At 46.8% G+C, this 20,676-nt stretch overlaps 1 pseudogene; it reads left to right on the forward strand.

Moving 5' to 3' along the window:
• The first annotated feature begins 1,625 nt into the window (after positions 1-1,625).
• LOC121005698 lies at positions 1,626-11,205 on the forward strand (annotated as a pseudogene).
• Positions 11,206-20,676: the final 9,471 nt, after the last annotated feature.

Genomic DNA, 20,676 nt, shown 5'->3' on the forward strand with positions numbered 1-20,676 from the left:
AGCTAGATCCCCTCTGCTCTTCGTGCTCTGCTCCACCTCCAAGAGGCTCTGACCCTGACGCAATTGCCCCTACTGCTCAGCCCATTTGATTGGCGTGCTCCCTGTCAGAGATGGTACAGGACATGTCCCATACCAACAAAGCCATTGTGGAAATACTGGGGCATTTGTCCGCAAGGCTGTCCTCTGACCAGTCTGACTCTTGGGATCGTGGGGCTCATTCCCATCGCGGCCCTCCTGCAAAACGGGCCAGACCACTCTCCTCCAGAAGAGTGTCTGCATCCCCCCGTTTCTTCTGCCTCTCCACCACCTCCTAGGAAGTCGCGCTCCAACGTGTCCTCCTTGGAAGAGGCATGTTTAGAGGAACAGTTTTCAGATGCAGACTTTGTCTCTCCTGAGGACCAGTCTTTAAAACTGTCCTTTATGGTGGACAATCTCATTACAGTGTTTATAGAAACCTTACAGGTTGAAGACCCTGCACCCTCATCGGCCGGCAAGAGTTTTTCCTTCAGGAGGTCCCGCCTCGCCCAAATGTTTCCCTAACCACCAGGATTTTGATTCCTCTCTTTCGAAGGAGTGGAATTTTCTTGACAGACATTTTGCTTTGACAAAACGCGCTTAGACGTACTTTATCCCTTCCCAGAGGATTTGACAAAAAAGTGGTTGTCCTCACTTATCGATGACCCTTCAGTATCCCGCTTGGCTAAACATACCACTTTGCCTATGGCGGATGGGACTTCTTTTTCTGACCACAGGAATAAAAAATTGGAATCTTTCACAAAATCATCCGTTCAAGCGGTGGGCACAGCACTGCACCCGGTATTTGCCTCTACATGGGTGAGCAAAGCTATGTGTTAGTGGGCAAACAAACTACATCAGGGTCTCTCCTCGGAGGAGCTTTCCGATATTGGTCTGCAACTCTCCCATGCCAGTTCGTACATTTGTGAGGCTTCTCTGGACGCAGCCAGACTAATGGCTAGCTGGTCAGCCCTTTTGGTGACTATTCGCCGTACCCTATGGCTCTCCTGCTGGGCGGCAGATAATGCCTCAAAGCGGGCCTTGACGGCTCTCCCCTTTACTGGCAGCAGACTTTTTAGCAAACGCCTGGATGAGATCATTTCTCATGCTACAAGTGGTAAGAGCACTCATTTACCGCAGAACAGGGTGTGTTTCAACAAGTCGAAAAAACTTATGCATTTTCGCCCCTTTCAGAGTTTTTCCAGACCCAAGCGGCCAACCGACAAGTCTACCCCGGATCAGAAGTGCAAACCTTCCTTCAAACCTCGCCCTTCCTGGCGTTCCATGCCTCAAAGCGGGCCTTGATGGCTCTCCCCTTTACTGGCAGCAGACTTTTTGGCAAACGCTAGGATGAGATAATTTCTGATGCTACAAGTGGTAAGAGCACTCATTTACCGCAGAACAGGGCGCGTTTCAACAAGTCGAAAAAACTTATGCATTTTCGCCCCTTTCAGAGTTTTTCCAGCCCCAAGCGGCCAATCGACAAGTCTACCCCAATCAGAAGCGCAAGCCTTCCTTCAAACCTCGCCCTTTGTGGGAAGAGGAGAGCGTGCGACGGGGAGTGTACCGCCATTCCTGAGGGTGGGAGCTGTAAGAGCGAGGAACCGTACCGGCAGCGGGTGCCCTCTCTAAACATGGCTGAACACGAACCCACTTCAGAGCAACTGGCGCAGATTGCAGCGGAGAATGAGGAGGATGAGCATTCGGGGAACTACAAGCCCCCAGTCCAGAATCATTCACCCTTAAAGAAGGCGTAGAATACAGAATCAAAATCAGCTTTAAAGTCAACAAGGAGATTGTGTCCGGACTGAAATATCAGCAGCAGACGTACAGGAAAGGTGTAACATTGCATAAGATAAACTACATGGTTTGAAGTTACGGCCCCCGTGCGGATGAGTATGAGTTTCTCACTCCCGTGGAGGAAGCCCCCAAGGGTATGTTGGCCAGAGCCTGTTACAATATGAAGTCTCTCTTCACTGACGACGATAAGAAAAATCACCTCTCTGTAAAGATTGGAAGAACTAGGTCTGCCCAGCAGGGGCGTACATAGAAATCACTGGGCCCCATGGCAAGAATCTGAATTGGGCCCCCTTGTGAGTGACCCATCGCACCCCTTAGGGTATGGGCACATCTACTGCAGAGGTTCCAGCAAAAGACTCCGTTGCAGATTCTAGCAAAAACAAAGGGCAAAACAATCTTGAATGACCCCATTATGGTGAATGGGATCTGGCAGGTGCCAGCAGTGTTTGGCATATCCTGGATCTGGAGATTCTTGTATTCTGCTGGTATGCTGGAACAGAATACCAAAATCTGATCGCAAGTGATTACCAAGCCTTACCCGATGAATTGTGCCCGCTGCTGCTACTTTTTATATAGTGTCATCCTTTCCCCATGGACTGTGCCCGCTGCTGCTTCACCTCCTCCCCGATGCTGACTTACTGTTTGTGCTGCTGGCAGAGCACGGTCAGGGCCTGGGGCAGATCTTCACAGCACTAGTCTGGAGTCTGGACTGGTGACGGTGCGGGATCAGGTCTGGTCTGGACTGATCAGTCAGGTCACAGTGTGACGCGTGCTGGCAGAGGAAGAGGACAGGGACATTTTCCAAAGTGCAGACACAGAAATCTAAAGGATTTTATCCAGTCACAACTGATTTTTTTCTGATTGCTGCAGAACTTCCTAACACACACCTCAGCTGCTGCAGAACCTCCTAATACACACCTCAGCTGATGCAGAACTTCCTAATACACACCTCAGCCACTACAGAACATCATAGTACACACCTCAGCTGCTGCAGAACCTCCCAATACACACCTCAGCTGCTGCAGAACCTCATAATACACACCTCACTTGCTGCAGAACCTTATAATACACACCTCAGCTTCTGCAGAACTTCATAATACACACCTCATCTGCTGCAGAACCTCCTAATACATACCTCAGCTGTCGCAGAACTTCATAATACACTGCGTGCAGAATTATTAGGCAAATGAGTATTTTGACCACATCATCCTCTTTATGCATGTTGTCTTACTCCAAGCTGTATAGGCTCGAAAGCCTACTACCAATTAAGCATATTAGGTGATGTGCATCTCTGTAATGAGAAGGGGTGTGGTCTAATGACATCAACACCCTATATCAGGTGTGCATAATTATTAGGCAACTTCCTTTCCTTTGGCAAAATGGGTCAAAAGAAGGACTTGACAGGCTCAGAAAAGTCAAAAATAGTGAGATATCTTGCAGAGGGATGCAGCACTCTTAAAATTGCAAAGCTTCTGAAGCGTGATCATCGAACAACAAGCGTTTCATTCAAAATAGTCAACAGGGTCGCAAGAAGCGTGTGGAAAAACCAAGGCGCAAAATAACTGCCCATGAACTGAGAAAAGTCAAGCGTGCAGCTGCCAAGATGCCACTTGCCACCAGTTTGGCCATATTTCAGAGCTGCAACATCACTGGAGTGCCCAAAAGCACAAGGTGTGCAATACTCAGAGACATGGCCAAGGTAAGAAAGGCTGAAAGACGACCACCACTGAACAAGACACACAAGCTGAAACGTCAAGACTGGGCCAAGAAATATCTCAAGACTGATTTTTCTAAGGTTTTATGGACTGATGAAATGAGAGTGAGTCTTGATGGGCCAGATGTATGGGCCCGTGGCTAGATTGGTAAAGGGCAGAGAGCTCCAGTCCGACTCAGACGCCAGCAAGGTGGAGGTGGAGTACTGGTTTGGGCTGGTATCATCAAAGATGAGCTTGTGGGGCCTTTTCGGGTTGAGGATGGAGTCAAGCGCAACTCCCAGTCCTACTGCCAGTTTCTGGAAGACACCTTCTTCAAGCAGTGGTACAGGAAGAAGTCTGCATCCTTCAAGAAAAACATGATTTTCATGCAGGACAATGCTCCATCACACGCGTCCAAGTACTCCACAGCGTGGCTGGCAAGAAAGGGTATAAAAGAAGAAAATCTAATGACATGGCCTCCTTGTTCACCTGATCTGAACCCCATTGAGAACCTGTGGTCCATCATCAAATGTGAGATTTACAAGGAGGGAAAACAGTACACCTCTCTGAACAGTGTCTGGGAGGCTGTGGTTGCTGCTGCACGCAATGTTGATGGTGAACAGATCAAAACACTGACAGAATCCATGGATGGCAGGCTTTTGAGTGTCCTTGCAAAGAAAGGTGGCTATATTGGTCACTGATTTGTTTTTGTTTTGTTTTTGAATGTCAGAAATGTATATTTGTGAATGTTGAGATGTTATATTGGTTTCACTGGTAAAAATAAATAATTGAAATGGGTATTTATTTGTTTTTTGTTAAGTTGCCTAATAATTATGCACAGTAATAGTCACCTGCACACACAGATATCCCCCTAAAATAGCTAAAACTAAAAACAAACTAAGAACTACTTCCAAAAATATTCAGCTTTGATATTAATGAGTTTTTTGGGTTCATTGAGAACATGGTTGTTGTTCAATAATAAAATTAATCCTCAAAAATACAACTTGCCTAATAATTCTGCACTCCCTGTACATACCTCAGCTGCTGCAGAACCTCCTAATACACACCTCAGCGGCTGCAGAACCTCCTAATACACACCTCAGCTGCTGCAGAACTTCATAATACACACCTCAGCCGCTGCAGAACCTTATAATACACAACTCAGCTGCTGCAGAACCTCATAATCTGATGCTAGAGAACATAAAAGGCTTTGACCACATCTGTGTTGGGGCCTCATTCGCAGATCAGGTCATAAATTCTGGACACCTTTTTTTTAGCCTGGCAGATGGAAACCCATCAGATCTCATCATAGTCAGCGGGATCCGTCGGGTGTTGTTAAGTGCCAGATCTGGAACTGCAGTGATTTTCGTTGATTTGTTCCTATGACTGAGAAGAACAGCGAACGTCACCAGTACAGATGTGAACAAAGCCTAATACACACCTCAGAGGCTGTCTGCAGAACATTATAATAGTGACAAGGGAACTATAAGTCTCATCATCGCCAGATTGTTATTATTGGAAATTAGGGAGCAACACAGGAAGAGGTAAAATGGAGAGAACTACAACTCCCAGCATGTCCAGGCTGTTATTATCGGATACAAGTAGATATTACACAGAGAGAGTTTAAGGCCGAGTTCACATCACCGTTTAGTTTTCCGTTCTTCTGATCCGTCAGATGAACAGAAAAATCAAGAAAAAACAGAAAAAAGTTCTGCACGCAAAACTGAAAACTAAACGGTGATGTGAACTCAGCCTAAGAAAAGAGAACTACAACTCCCAGCATGTCCAGATTATTATAGGACATCATCTAGTTGTACTAGGTGAGAGCTTTAAAAATAAATAACTATAACCCTCAGTATGGCCAGACTTATTATGGCGCATCAGTATACATTACAAAGAGGGGGTATAAGAGGAGAGAACAACAACTCCCAGCATTGCCAAACTTTACTAGGGCATACATTGAAATTACATGGAGAGGGATACAATAGGACAGAAGAACTACAACTCCCAGCATTACCAGACTGTACTAGGGCATACATTTAAATTACATGGAGAGGGATATAATAGGACAGAACTACAACTCCCAGCTTTTCTAGGATGTTATGGGTTATCCCAGAACACCACTAACCTCTCCTCCAGGCACCACACAGAAGCTCCGCCCCCTCACAGCCATACGCCACAGGTCTTTCACCAGTCCTCTGCACTGGTCACATGATGATATCACCAAAGGTCCTTTAGACTTCTGCTGCTCTGCTATTCCTTGGCTTCCTTTACTGGTCACATGATTGATGACATCACCAAAGGTCCTTCTCCACGTCTTACATTCTCAGGTAGTCATACAAGTGTAATTAGTGGGCGGGGTCTATCCTCCACTGCGGGTCCACAGCCTCTCTGGATCGGCTCATATGTCTCCCTGCCCCTACCCGCCGGGCCCTTAGATAGTGGTTGATTTCCCCGATGCTGACATCGGGCCACTCTTTCCTTCCCTTCCACTGGACGGTGTTGACAACAGATGCAAACCTCCGGGGCTTGGGGGGAGTGTTGGAAAATCTATCCGTTCAAGGAGTGTGGTCACGTGAGGAGCGCTCCCTCCCAACCAACATTCTGGAATTGAGGGCGATTCGTCTCTCTCTGCTTCATTAGACCGACCATCTCCAGGGACGTCCGGTTTGAGTTCAGTTTGACAACTCCATGGCTGTGGCGTACCTCAATCACCAGGGCGGCTCCCAGAGCCTGGCAGCCATGACGGAAACAGCACTGATTCTCAGCTGGGTGGAGAGCCATGTCCCGGCGCTGTCGGCAGTTCACATCCCCGGCTTCAACAACTAGATCGCCGACTTCCTCAGCTGGGAGCGTCTAGATCAGGCATCCTCAAACTGTGGCCCTCCAGCTGTTGTAAAACTACAACTTCCACAATGCCCTGCTGTAGGCTGGCTGATACCTGTAGGCTGTTCGGGCATGCTGGCAGTTGTAGTTTTGCAGCAGCTGGAGGGCCGCAGTTTGAGGATGCCTGGTCTAGATCCAGCGAATGGGCTCTTCACCCACAGTTTTTTCTAGCCATCTGCGAACGATGGATTCGGCTGGATGTGGATCTCATGGCCTCCCACTTCAACCACAAGGCCGAGAACTTAGTTGCACGATCCAAGGATCCCATGGCCCTGGCGTGCGACGCCCTTTGTGATTCCGTGGAGTCAGTTCACGTTTCCCTATGTGTTCCCTCCTCTTCCCCTCATTCTGTGTCTCCTCTGGAAAATCAGGTCCGAAGGTCTGCCCGTCATTCTTGTGGCCCTGGATTGGCCACGCAGAGTGTGGCACGCATCCCTAGTCACCCTCCTCACTGACGAACCCTGGCATCCTGCCCCGTCTAATCCTCGTGAGCTGTCGCTTCACACTCTGGATTTGGTTCGAGCCGTTTGCATCTATTTGTCACATACATCCTCTTTCTGATGGACAAATTCGCTGTTCGTCATTCCAGAGGGGCCGAGACGAGGGCTGGCTGCGTCCAAAGCCTCAATTTCCCTATGGATTTGTTTGGCCATTGTGGAAGCGTACCGCGTCAGTGACAGGCCTCCACCCTTCCGGGTTACTGCTCATTCTGCTTAGGCAGTAGGGGCCTCTTGGGCGGTGAATCATGGGGCTTTGGCCCTTCAAGTATGCAAGGAAGCTACTTGGTCGTCTTTGCACACTTTTTCAAAATTTTACAGAGTGCACTGACGCTTCTCTGGGGCGTAGAGTTTTGCAGACGGCGGTTCTCTGATTGGCCGGAGGGTTTCTTTGTTTATGACCCACCCTTGGGACTGCTCTGTAACGTCCCATGGTCAAGCCTGTGTCCCCTAATGATACGGATGAGAAAACTAGATTTTTGTACTTACCATAAAATCTGTTTCTCTTCCGTTCATTGGGGGACACAGTTCCCACCCGTTTTTTCTTTTACGGGCCTCTTAGGGCCTACGTGGTTCGGGGTTTGTACATTGTTTGGTTTTCCTGTTTTTTTTCTTGCTTCTCCTACTGATGCACTAACTGATTTAGCTTAGTCCATGTAGGAAGGGTATACCTGAAGGGAGGAGCTCACACCTTTGTGCTTAGTGTCCGCCTCCTAGTGGCAGCAGCTATACCCATGGTCAAGCCTGTGTCCCACAATGAATGGAAGAGAAACAGATTTTACGGTAAGTACAAAAATATATTTTTAACCACGATTATTCGCGACTCGATTTCTAACAGTGATTTCTCCTCTGTTGCTTGGACTTTAGCTGTGTGGTCTTGTATGAAAGCCTGGAATGTTATCTTTCAAACAAGAACAGTTGCATGTTTCAAAGTAACACACATTTGTGGGAGTTATTATCAGGTAAAACTAAAAATAATTACATTTTAAAGCACAAAAGCATTTATACAGCAGGGTGTACTATAACATTAGGATATAAAAAATGAAACAGCAATTACACTTTAATACAATGTATTTCACCATTATAATTATGATAGCCACCTTATAATTATGGTGTCATCAAGAAGAAGGGGGGGTGGACCTGTGCCGTATTTGGGCAACAGAATCCTCCCTCCAGTGTTATGTAGAGATGTCCCGAACTATTCGCCGGCGAACAGTTCCCGGCGAACATAGCTTGTTTGCGTTCGCCGCGACGGGCGAACATATGCGATGTTCGGTCCGCCCCCTATACATCATCATTGAGAAAACTTTGACCCTGTACCTCACAGTCAGCAGACACATTCCAGCCAATCAGCATACCCTCCCTCCCAGACCCTCCCACCTCCTATAAAAAAGCAAGGACAACATCCATCTTAGATTCATTCTGAATCTGCAGTGTCACAAATTAGGTTATATTAATCGCATTGCGAATTTAACTTAGAGCTGGGTTCCTAATGGTTGTATTGCTAGAATATAACGAAGATTGAGAATATAGTGCTATATTAGTTATATTCGTCAATTCTAGCAATACAACCATTAGGAACTCAGATCTAAGTTGTAATTGCAATGCGATTAATACAGGTTATATTAATCGCATTGCGAATTCAACTTAGAGCTGGGTTCCTAATGGTTGCATTGCTAGAATATAACGAAGATTGAGAATATAGTGCTATATTAGTTATATTCGTCAATTCTAGCAATACAACCATTAGGAACTCAGATCTAAGTTGTAATCGCAATGCGATTAATACAGGTTATATTAATCGCATTGCGAATTCAACTTAGAGCTGGGTTCCTAATGGTTGTATTGCTAGAATATAACGAAGATTGAGAATATAGTGCTATATTCGTTATATTCGTCAATTATAGCAATACAACCATTAGGAACTTAGCTCTAAGTTGAATTCGAAATGCGATTAATGCAGGTTATATAAATCGCATTGTGAATTCAACTTACCACACTCTGCATCAACTACGTCATTTTCCATGGGAGTTTTGCCATGGATCCCCCTCCGGCATGCCACAGTCCAGGTGTTAGTCCCCTTGAAACAACTTTTCCATCACTATTGTGGCCAGAAAGAGTCCCTGTGGGTTTTAAAATTCGCCTGTCTATTGAAGTCTATGGCGGTTTCGCCCGTTCGCGAACATTTGCGTAAATTCGCGTTTGCCGTTCGCGAATGAAAAATTTTATGTTCGCGACATCTCTACTGTTATGTGCCTCACTTGTGGTGCTTTGCGCCCACATAGCCACACTCCTGTAGCTCCCCGGCACCTCCTACCCACAGCTCTGCATAAGACACCGTCATATTCCTAGCCGACACCCACGGCTGGAATGTTAACCCCTGGTAATTCAGATCCCTCCCTGTAAGCCCACAAATTCAAGCACTCTATCCTATGATAAATCCTGATGGCACATTCAGTCTGCCACAGCAGGTTGTTCAAGTGATGGTCAGGAATAAGAAGGAAGAGGATGATGGGGATGAGAACCCAGCAGAACCCCCCCGTGCATACAACTTTCCCCTCTCCTGCAGATATTAGCACTCCAAAACGGCGGTCAGACTTGACCGAGGAGGAGCGGCGGATACAGTATGAGTTACATGAGATAAAAGAACAGATGAAGAATGTGTCAGGAGAGCAGTCTGAATTTTTGAGATATGCAAATGAGACCATTTTATCCAAAGCAATATCCAGGGGGCCACCTAGATATGTGTCATTCACACCAAATCAGCTGTATTCAATTGTCAGTCAGTTGCCGGACCCCGAGACCCACCCCATGTTGTTTTACTGTAAATTAGATCAAATATACAAGACATATGGGTGTACGTGGTCAGATCTACAAAGTATAATAGAGTGAGAGACAGGGGGCCATAGCTGGAGGGGGGGAGTGACATCATGACATTGGCATGTGTGATAAGCGAGAACACTGTCTGCAAGGCCAAAGAGATAATTAAAATAAGATTGTTGCATTCACACATGTAGGCAAGCAATACACTTGGACTGTGATGCCTCAGGGAGCACAGAATAGCCTCTCATGCTTTAGCCATGCCATGTCCTCCGTGCTCCAACCATGGCAGGCAGACAACCCGGAGGTCGAACTCCTACAATATGTAGTTCTTACACAAACTCATGGTGGACGCAACAGACCGCTGTGCTACTACTCTAAGTACCTTGACCCTGTAGCCAGGGCTGCCCCTTCCTGTGTCAGAGCTGTCCATGCTGCCAGCTCTCTTCTGGACGTCACATTTGACGTTGTGCTTGGGCACCCCCTCACTATTTTGGCTCTGCATGACATCTCTGCCATCCTCCAGCAGACACAACCCAAACACCTCACTGCACAACGCCACCTCCGGCTGCAGTGTAGTCTGCTCCTGCCAGATAATGTCACCATTCAGAAATGTCACATCCTTAACCCTGCTGAACTCTTTCATCTTCCAAGGGGGAAGTATACTAGAGATTCAGGAGAAGCTTCTGAAGATTTTATTGATCTGCATGCTGAAGAAGCTCTTTAGGAAGAAGAACTATAGACCTCAACTGACTGTCTTTAACAGGAACAGGATTATGATTGCATCACAATGATGGAAGCTGAAGTAGGGACCCCACCATCGGTCCAAGACACTCCTCTGACAAACCCTCATTGGATTCTCTTTGTGGACGGCTCAAGGTACGCCGATGACAAAGGGAAATTCCATACAGGCATGGCAGTCACTAGTGAGCATGAAGTGCTGTGTGCAAGACAATTGCGCCTAGACAAGTCAGCACAGGAGGCTGAACTCATTGCCCTCACTGAAGCCTGCCTCATGGTAAAAGATTCCACCGCTAATATCTACACGGATTCCAGATATGCCTTTGGAGGTTCATGACTTTAGACTAATATGGAAGGCACGGGATTACATCACAGCCACAGGAACCCCAATCAAAAATGCCTCAGCAGTAACGGCCCTAATGGCATCAGTACTCCTGCCCACTCAAGTGGCAGTGATCAAGGTAAAGGCCCATACACGAACTGACACTCCTAAAGCCAGAGGAAATGCCCTAGCTGATCAAACAGCGAAGAGAGCAGCAATGGAAGAGGAAGGACCCCAGACAGAACAGATCCTGACAGTACAAGAAGATCTGGACAGGAAGAAGTCACATGGGACCTACTGAAACAAATGCAGAAACAGGCCACTCCCAGGGAAAAGGAAACCTGGTTAAAAGAGTCAGCCCTCGAAGAAGAATCCGGACTCTGGACACAGGGAAAGAGAGTATGCCTACCCAGAACTATCTATCCCGTAATAGCCGCAATAGCTCATGGGCCCACCCACCAATCCAAAACCATGATGAAAGAGCTAATTGATAAAATATGGGTGGCCTGGTGAGACATACCCAAGCGTGCTTCATCTGCTTAGAGTGTAATCCAGGTAGAACCGAGCCCACGCCCCGGAAATGTCTCCCAAAGGCCTTATATCCCTCTCAGAGAACACAAATCAACCACATCCAGATACCAATGTGCCAAGGGTTTCAATATGTGCTGGGAGTGATAGACTTGTTCTCTGGGTGGCCAGAAGCCTACCCCGTTCGAAATCAGACAGCAACTACTACTGCTAAAAAAACTGGTGCAGGAGCTTGTCTGTAGGTTCGGAGTACCTGAGGTCATTGAGAGTGGCCAGGGCCCAGCGTTCACTGCCAGATTAACCCAAGAAGTCTGGGAAATGGTAGGGTTGCACCTGGCGTATCACACCCCCTACAGGCCCCAAAGCAGCGGCAAAGTTGAAAGATTGAACGGGGTGTTGAAGTAAAAAATGTTAAGGATGACCAGGGAGACAGGGCTCAATTGGGTTCAGTGCTTGCCTATAGCACTCTTTTCACTGCTGGGGACATGGGCATGTTCCACCTGAAAGACCTACATAATCTCATAAAGATAGAGAAGGGTCTGTCCAAACCCTACCTCCCTTAGGCAGATGACAGCCATAGCAGACCCCACCTTTGAAGATACTATGGCCGCCAAGACAGGATTTTCTGACACCAACCTGTGGTTGGAATGGATGAAATACATTGCTGACACACACAATAGGACAAACTGTTACATATGCGGGGGGGCACGCCCACACCTAGGCACAGTGCCCTTGCATCTGCCTCCTGAGACTGAAAGCTGCTTCCTCAGCCTATACACCAACACTAGCAAGGGGGGTCCCCAACGAGTTTAAGGCCAGAGATCAGGTGGCAGCTGGATTTAAATCCCTACTCCAGTTTAACTGTGCGGATGCTTGGAATGGAAGCTAGTTCCAGATGCTACGCTACAGTCAGTGACATAACATACAACAATGTTTTACACATGTGCTGGGGGGCATGTGTTTGCTGCTAAAGTTTGTGCACGCATCAGACATATACATGGTGATTTGTGGCCTGCCCCTATGCGTTATGCCACCATGCGCTCTGCTACTACGTTCTCTGTCATTTCGAGCTCGGCAGGCATCTAAACGCCGCAGTCGCTTACATGGGGAGGTTACATTCACTACGGCCCACTCCTGAGTAACCTGTGGCCCCCTACCACTCAGCAGGGGCTGGCAGTTTGTCAGGTGTTATCTGTTAGCCACCACTGCCTGCGGTTATAGCCTGCCATCAACCGTTCTGTCACCGATCTCAGCAGCTGCACTTTACCTTAATCAGTTGGGGTAGTCCTAGTGCACCTTTTCTCCTTTCAGTTGTCCCTTTCAACTAGCTGTCATCCTGTACAGCGTGGGCGCAGGCTGAAGGTGAAAAAAAAAATATATACAGTGTGATGCGAAAGTTTGGGCAACCTTGTTAATCGTCATGATTTTCCTGTATAAATCGTTGGTTGTTAGGATAAAAAATGTCAATTAAATATATCATGTAGGAGACACACACAGTGATATTTGAGAAGTGAAATGAAGTTTATTGGATTTACAGAAAGTGTGCTGTAATTGTTTAAACAAAATTAGGCTGGTGCATAAATTTGGGCACTGTTGTCATTTTATTGATTCCAAAACCTTTAGAACTAATTATTGGAACTCAAATTGGCTTGGTAAGCTCAGTGACCCCTGACCTACATACACAGGTGAATCCAATTATGAGAAAGAGTATTTAAGGGGGTCAATTGTAAGTTTCCCTCCTCTTTTAATTTTCTCCAAAGAGTAGCAACATGGGGGTCTCAAAACAACTCTCAAATGACCTGAAGACAAAGATTGTTCACCATCATGGTTTAGGGGAAGGATACAGAAAGCTGTCTCAGAGATTTCAGTTGCCTGTTTCCACAGTTAGGAACATATTGAGGAAATGGAAGACCACAGGCTCAGTTCAAGTTAAGGCTCGAAGTGGCAGACCAAGAAAAATCTCGGATAGACAGAAGCGACGAATGGTGAGAACAGTCAGAGTCAACCCACAGACTAGCACCAAAGACCTACAACATCATCTTGCTGCAGATGGAGTTACTGTGCATCGTTCAGCGAGAGTGATGCAGAGGAAGCCTTTTCTCCGCCCACAGCACAAAAAAGTGCCGCTTGAGGTGGGCTACGCACATTTGGACAAGCCAGCTTCATTTTGGAATAAGGTGCTGTGGACTGATGAAACTAAAATGTAGTTACTTGGCCATAACAAGGGGCGTTATGCATGGAGGAAAAAGAACACAGCATTCCAAGAAAAGCACCTGCTACCTACAGTAAAATATGGTGGTGGTTCCATCATGCTGTGGGGCTGTGTGGCCAGTGCAGGGACTGGGAATCTTGTCAAAGTTGAGGGACGCATGGATTCCACTCAGTATCATCAGATTCTGGAGACCAATGTCCAGGAATCAGTGACAAAGCTGAAGCTGCGCCGGGGCTGGATCTTTCAACAAGACAACGACCCTAAACACTGCTCAAAATCCACTAAGGCATTTATGCAGAGGAACAAGTACAATGTTCTGGAATGGCCATCTCAGTCCCCAGACCTGAATATAATTGAAAATCTGTGGTGTGACTTAAAGAGAGCTGTCCATGCTCGGAAACCATCAAACCTGAATGAACTAATGATGTTTTGTAAAGAAGAATGGGCCAAAATGCCTTAAACCAGAATCCAGACTCTCATTGGAAGCTACAGGAAGCGTTTAGAGGCTGTAATTTCTGCAAAAGGAGGATCTACTAAATATTGATTTCATTTCTTTTTTGTAAGTGCCCAAATTTATGCACCTGCCTAATTTTGTTTAAACAATTATAGCACACTTTCTGTAAATCCAATAAACTTCATTTCACTTCTCAAATATCCCTGTGTGTGTCTCCTATATGATACAAATACAAAAAAACAAAATGGCTGCACACCGTTATATATACAAACAATAGAGCTAAGAAATGGGGGTCATTCTAGATAAAAGTGGTACAATACCGACTGTAAATGAATAATGGAAGCTCTTAGCGCACATATGTGTCGGGCTCATCTACCAGGCGTCAAGGTGGCTTCCGCAGATGGGTCCCTATCACTAAATATACTGCCTCACTTTGGACTTACTTAAAGGGGTTGTCCGGGATCAAATTTTTTTCTTTTCTTAGTGTACTCCCTATTAACAGCTGAATCAAGGTCCCCCCATATGTTTTTAAGTATTTTCACCATTTCTATATGGCTCATACGGTCCCCCCACGCTTTGTTTACACCTATGTTTATTTTTTCCTACCTTCCTGCCGCACTGCCAGCTTCCCAGGGCAGCTGTCATGTGTATAGATGTAGCAGAGCTGGGTGTGTTTGGGCAGCTGTCATGTGTATTAGATGTAGCAGAGCTGGGTGTGCTGGGGCAGCTATCATATATAGAGATATAGCAGAGCTGAGTGTGCTGGGACAGCTGTCATATAGAGATATAGCAGTGCTGGGTGTGTTGGGGAAGCTGTCATGTGTATAGATGTACACTTAGCCAGCTATAACAGTAGAAGTCTCATATTTTTGCAGTCAGTAGCAAGGCAGATCTTATGGCTGTGTGGGTAAGTGCTTTGCCTCTGATACAGAAGGTTGTGGGTTTGAATTCCAGCAGAAACTTTTCTGAAATACAGGCTAAATTAGAATACACAAGCACTGACTCCATATATGGAAATACAGGGCGGGACACAGGAAGAGGCTGCATCGCATCGCTGACATGGAGTTAAGTATAAGTGTTTTTTTTTTTTTAAATACCCGACTGTTACTGCCATGGGGGAAGTGGGAGGCACCTGATACTGGCACATGGGGGGGGGGGGGGGGGGGGGGGGGGGGGTTGGCACCTGATACTGGCACATGGGGGGGGGAGAGGCACTTGATACTGGCACATGGGGGGGTTTGGCACTATGATACTGGCACATAGGGGTGAGAAGGAGAGAGGCACTTGATACTGGCACTTTTGGGGGGGGAGATGGCACTATGATACTGGGACATGGGAGTGGAGGAGAGAGGCACTTGATACTGGCACGTGGGGGGGGGGTTGGCACTTGATACTGGCACATGGGTGGGTTTGGCACCATGATACTGGCACATGGGGGGGAAGAGAGAGGCACTTGATACTGGCACATGGGGGGGTTTGGCACTATGATACTGGCCCATGGGGGGTGGGAAGGAGAGAGGCACTTGATACTGGCACTTTTGGGGGGGGGATGGCACTATGATACTGGGACATGGGGGTGGAGGAGAGAGGCACTTGATACTGGCATGTGGGGGGGGTTGGCACTTGATACTGGCACATGGGTGGGTTTGGCACTATGATACTGGCACATGGGGGGGAGGCACCTGATACTGGCACATGGGGGGGTGGAACTATGATACTGGGACATGGGGGTGGAGGAGAGAGGCACTAGATACTGGCACTTTTGGGGGGGGGGGGATGGCAGGGCACTATGATACTGGCACATGGGGGGGGGGGGGTAAGAAGAGAGGCACTTGATACTGGCACTTTTTGGGGGGAGGAGAGAGGCACTTGATACTGGCACTTTTGGGGGGGGGAGATGGCATGGCACTATGATACTGGCACATGGGGGGGAGAGAGGCACTTGATACTGGCACTTTTGGGGGGGGAGGAGAGAGGCACTTGATACTGGCACTTTTGGGGGGGAGATGGCACTATGATACTGGGACATGGGGGTGGAGGAGAGAGGCACTTGATACTGGCACGTGGGGGGGGGTTGGCACTTGATACTGGCACATGGGTGGGTTTGGCACTATGATACTGGCACATGGGGGGTGGGAAGGAGAGAGACACTTGATACTGGCCCTTTTTTTGGGGGGGGGGGAGATGGCACTATGATACTGGCACATGGGGAGGGAGAGAGGCACCTGATACTGGCACATGGGGGGGTGGCACTATGATACTGGGACATGGGGGTGGAGGAGAGAGGCACTAGATACTGGCACTTTTGGGGGGGGGGAGATGGCATGGCACTATGATACTGGCACATGGGGGGAAGGAGAGAGGCACTTGATACTGGCACTTTTTGGGGGGATGAGAGAGGCACTTCATACTGGCACTTTTGGGGGGGAGATGGCATGGCACTATGATACTGGCACATGGGGGGAGGAGAGAGGCACTTGATACTGGCACTTTTGTGGGGGGGGGAGATGGCACTATGATACTGGGACATCGGGGTGGAGGAGAGAGGCACTTGATACTGGCACGTGGGGGGGGGGGGTTGGCACTTGATACTGGCACATGGGTAAGTTTGGCACTATGATACTGGCACATGGGGGGGAGGCACCTGATACTGGCACATGGGGGGGGGGGAAAGACACTATGATACTGGGACATGGGGGGGAGAGGCACTTGATACTGGCACTATTTTTGGGAGGGGGAGATGGCACTATGATACTGGGACATGGGGGAGAAGAGAGAGGCACTTGATACTGGCACATGGGGGGGTTTGGCACTATGATACTGGCACATGGGGGGTGGGAAGGAGAGAGGCACTTGATACTGGCACTTTTTTTTGGGGGGGGGGGGAGATGGCACTATGTATGATACTGGGACATGGGGGTGAAGAGAGAGGCACTTGATACTGGCACATGGGGGGGTTTGGCACTATGATACTGGCACATGGGGGTGAGAAGGAGAGAGGCACTTGATACTGGCACATTGGGGGGGTAGATGGCACTATGATACTGGGACATGTGGGGGGGGGGAGAGGCACTTGATACTGGCACATGGTGGGGGGCATCTATTGGGACACTTACTGGCACATTATTGGGGGGCATTATGGGGGACACTAGGCCGGCAGCCTATCAGAGGCCGGACACTGAGGGCATCTACTGGGGCACTATATATGGGGCATTTTATACTGGTACATTATGGGGGGCACTAGCAGGAAGGGGGAGAGGCGCTATTGCGGACAAGAATAGGACATGTTCTATTTTTTTCAGGATCGGAATTGTGGACCCGGAAGTGCGGGTCCGCAATTCCGGATCGGGGCCGCGAGTCATGCGGCCCCATAGAAATGTATGGGTCCGCAATTCCGTTCCGCAAAATGCGGAATGGAATTGCGGATGTGTGAATGGAGCCTAAATCCCTTCAGTACACAGCCATTTTTCAACTTCAAGACCAGGCCAAATTTCGGAAATCTGACGTGTCACTTTATGTGGTAATAACTTTGGAATGCTTTTACTTAATTCTGAGATTGTTTTAGTGCATTAAAAGAAACAAAATAAAAGTATTGCAATATATATACAGTAAGAACAGAGACATGGTGTAATGAATGAACAGAATATCAAAGATCTTGAGAATGAGTCCTTAATTATCTTATAGATAAGGAGTATGAAAGTAAAATAGTAGAATATCAATTTTCGCAGAAGACACTAAACTGTGTAAAGTAATTAACACTGAAGAGGACAGTATACTGCTACAGAGGGATCTGGATAGATTGCAGGCTTGGGCAGATAAGTGGCAGATGAGGTTTAACACTGACAAATGTAAAGTTATGCACATGGGAAGGAATAATGCAAGTCACCCGTACATACTAAATGGTAAAACACTCGGTAACACTGACATGGAAAAGGATCTAGGAATTTTAATAAACAGCAAACTAAGCTGCAAAAAACTAGCGTCAGGCAGCTGCTGCCAAGGCCAATAAAATAATGTGTTGCATCAAAAGGGGCATAGATGCCCGTGATGAGAACATATTCCTACTACTTTACAAATCATTAGTCAGACCACACATGGAGTACTGTGTACAGTTCTGGGCTCCAGTGAACAAGGCAGACATAGCAGAGCTGGAGAGGGTCCAGAGGAGGGCAACTAAAGTAATAACTGGAATGGGGCAGCTACAGTACCCTGAAAGATTATCAAAATTAGGGTTATTCACGTTAGAAAAAAGACGACTGAGGGGAGATCTAATTACTATGTACACTGCGTGCAGAATTATTAGGCAAATGAGTATTTTGACCACATCATCCTCTTTATGCATGTTGTCTTACTCCAAGCTGTATAGGCTCGAAAGCCTACTACCAATAAGGCATATTAGGTGATGTGCATCTCTGTAATGAGATGGGGTGTGGTCTAATGACATCAACACCCTATATTAGGTGTGCAAAATGGGTCAAAAGAAGGACTTGACAGGCTCAGAAAAGTCAAAAATAGTGAGATATCTTGCAGAGGGATGCAGCACTCTTAAAATTGCAAAGCTTCTGAAGCGTGATCATCGAACAACAATCATTCAAAATAGTCAACAGGGTCGCAAGAAGCGTGTGGAAAAACCAAGGCGCAAAATAACTGCCCATGAACTGAGAAAAGTCAAGCGTGCAGCTGCCAAGATGCCACTTGCCACCAGTTTGGCCATATTTCAGAGCTACAACATCACTGGAGTGCCCAAAAGCACAAGGTGTGCAATACTCAGAGACATGGCCAAGGTAAGAAAGGCTGAAAGACGACCACCACTGAACAAGACACACAAGCTGAAATGTCAAGACTGATTTTTCTAAGGTTTTATGGACTGATGAAATGAGAGTGAGTCTTGATGGGCCAGATGGATGGGCCCGTGGCTGGATTGGTAAAGGGCAGAGAGCTCCAGTCCGACTCAGACGCCAGCAAGGTGGAGGTGGAGTACTGGTTTGGGCTGGTATCATCAAAGATGAGCTTGTGGGGCCTTTTCGGGTTGAGGATGGAGTCAAGCTCAACTCCCAGTCCTACTGCCAGTTTCTGGAAGACACCTTCTTCAAGCAGTGGTACAGGAAGAAGTCTGCATCCTTCAAGAAAAACATGATTTTCATGCAGGACAATGCTCCATCACACGCGTCCAAGTACTCCACAGCGTGGGTGGCAAGAAAGGGTATAAAAGAAGAAAATCTAATGACATGGCCTCCTTGTTCACCTGATCTGAACCCCATTGAGAACCTGTGGTCCATCATCAAATGTGAGATTTACAAGGAGGGAAAACAGTACACCTCTCTGAACAGTGTCTGGGAGGCTGTGGTTGCTGCTGCACGCAATGTTGATGGTGAACAGATCAAAACACTGACAGAATCCATGGATGGCAGGCTTTTGAGTGTCCTTGCAAAGAAAGGTGGCTATATTGGTCACTGATTTGTTTTTGTTTTGTTTTTGAATGTCATAAATGTATATTTGTGAATGTTGAGATGTTATATTGGTTTCACTGGTAAAAATAAATAATTGAAATGAGTATATATTTGTTTTTTGTTAAGTTGCCTAATAATTATGCACAGTAATAGTCACCTGCACACACAGATATCCCCCTAAAATAGCTAAAACTAAAAACAAACTAAAAACTACTTCCAAAAATATTCAGCTTTGATATTAATGAGTTTTTTGGGTTCATTGAGAACATGGTTGTTGTTCAATAATAAAACTAATCCTCAAAAATACAACTTGCCTAATAATTCTGCACTCCCTGTATAAATATATCAGGGGTCAGTACAGAGATCTATCCCATCATCTATTTATTCCCAGGACTCTGACTGTGACGAGGGGACATCCTCTGCGTCTGGAGGAAAGAAGGTTTGTACACAAACATAGAAAAGGATTCTTTACGGTAAGAGCAGTGAGACTATGGAACTCTCTGCCTGAGGAGGTGGTAATGGTGAGTACAATAAAGGAATTCAAGAGGGGCCTGGATGTATTTCTGGAGTGTAATAATATTACAGGCTATGGCTACTAGAGAGGGGTCGTTGATCCAGGGAGATATTCTGATTGGAGCCTGATTGGAGTCGGGAAGGAAATTTTTATTCCCCTAAAGTGAGGAAAATTGGCTTCTACCTCACAGTTTTTTTTTGCCTTCCTCTGGATCAACTTGCAGGATAGCAGGCCGAACTGGATGGACGGATGTCTTTTTTCGGCCTTATGTACTATGTTACTATGTTATCTCAGAGACCTGGTGCCCCCACTATGTCTATAGAAAACTGTTTAGATATTGTAGTGTGTCATAAATCCCAGGGACAAATTTAGTCCAGTATTCAAAGTGTAAAGCAGTGTTAAAAATTTGGTATCCCCAAATTCTTCTGGTTCTGTTCTTTCTAATTAATAATGTAGTGGGAAGCAGTAAAAAATTTCCAAATGGGGTGGATGTTGAGGGGAGTGTTGGATTTAAATATATATGTTATATATATATATATATACTTATGGATGTGCCCCAAGCATCTAATAGTGTATATATGCAGTTAAACTGTCCCCAGAAGCTCCCATGGATGCCCCCCCCCCCCTCTGGAATGTGCCTGCTGGATGCGGAGAGACGACAACTGGACAATTATGTCCAGTTTCGGCCTCTTCAAAGGACAGATGATCAATAAAGATCCTCTGCCCTTTGTCACCATCTCCGG

This window comes from Bufo bufo, chromosome 6, assembly GCF_905171765.1.
Source record: "Bufo bufo chromosome 6, aBufBuf1.1, whole genome shotgun sequence".
In the NCBI taxonomy this organism is placed as follows: Eukaryota; Metazoa; Chordata; class Amphibia; order Anura; family Bufonidae; genus Bufo; species Bufo bufo.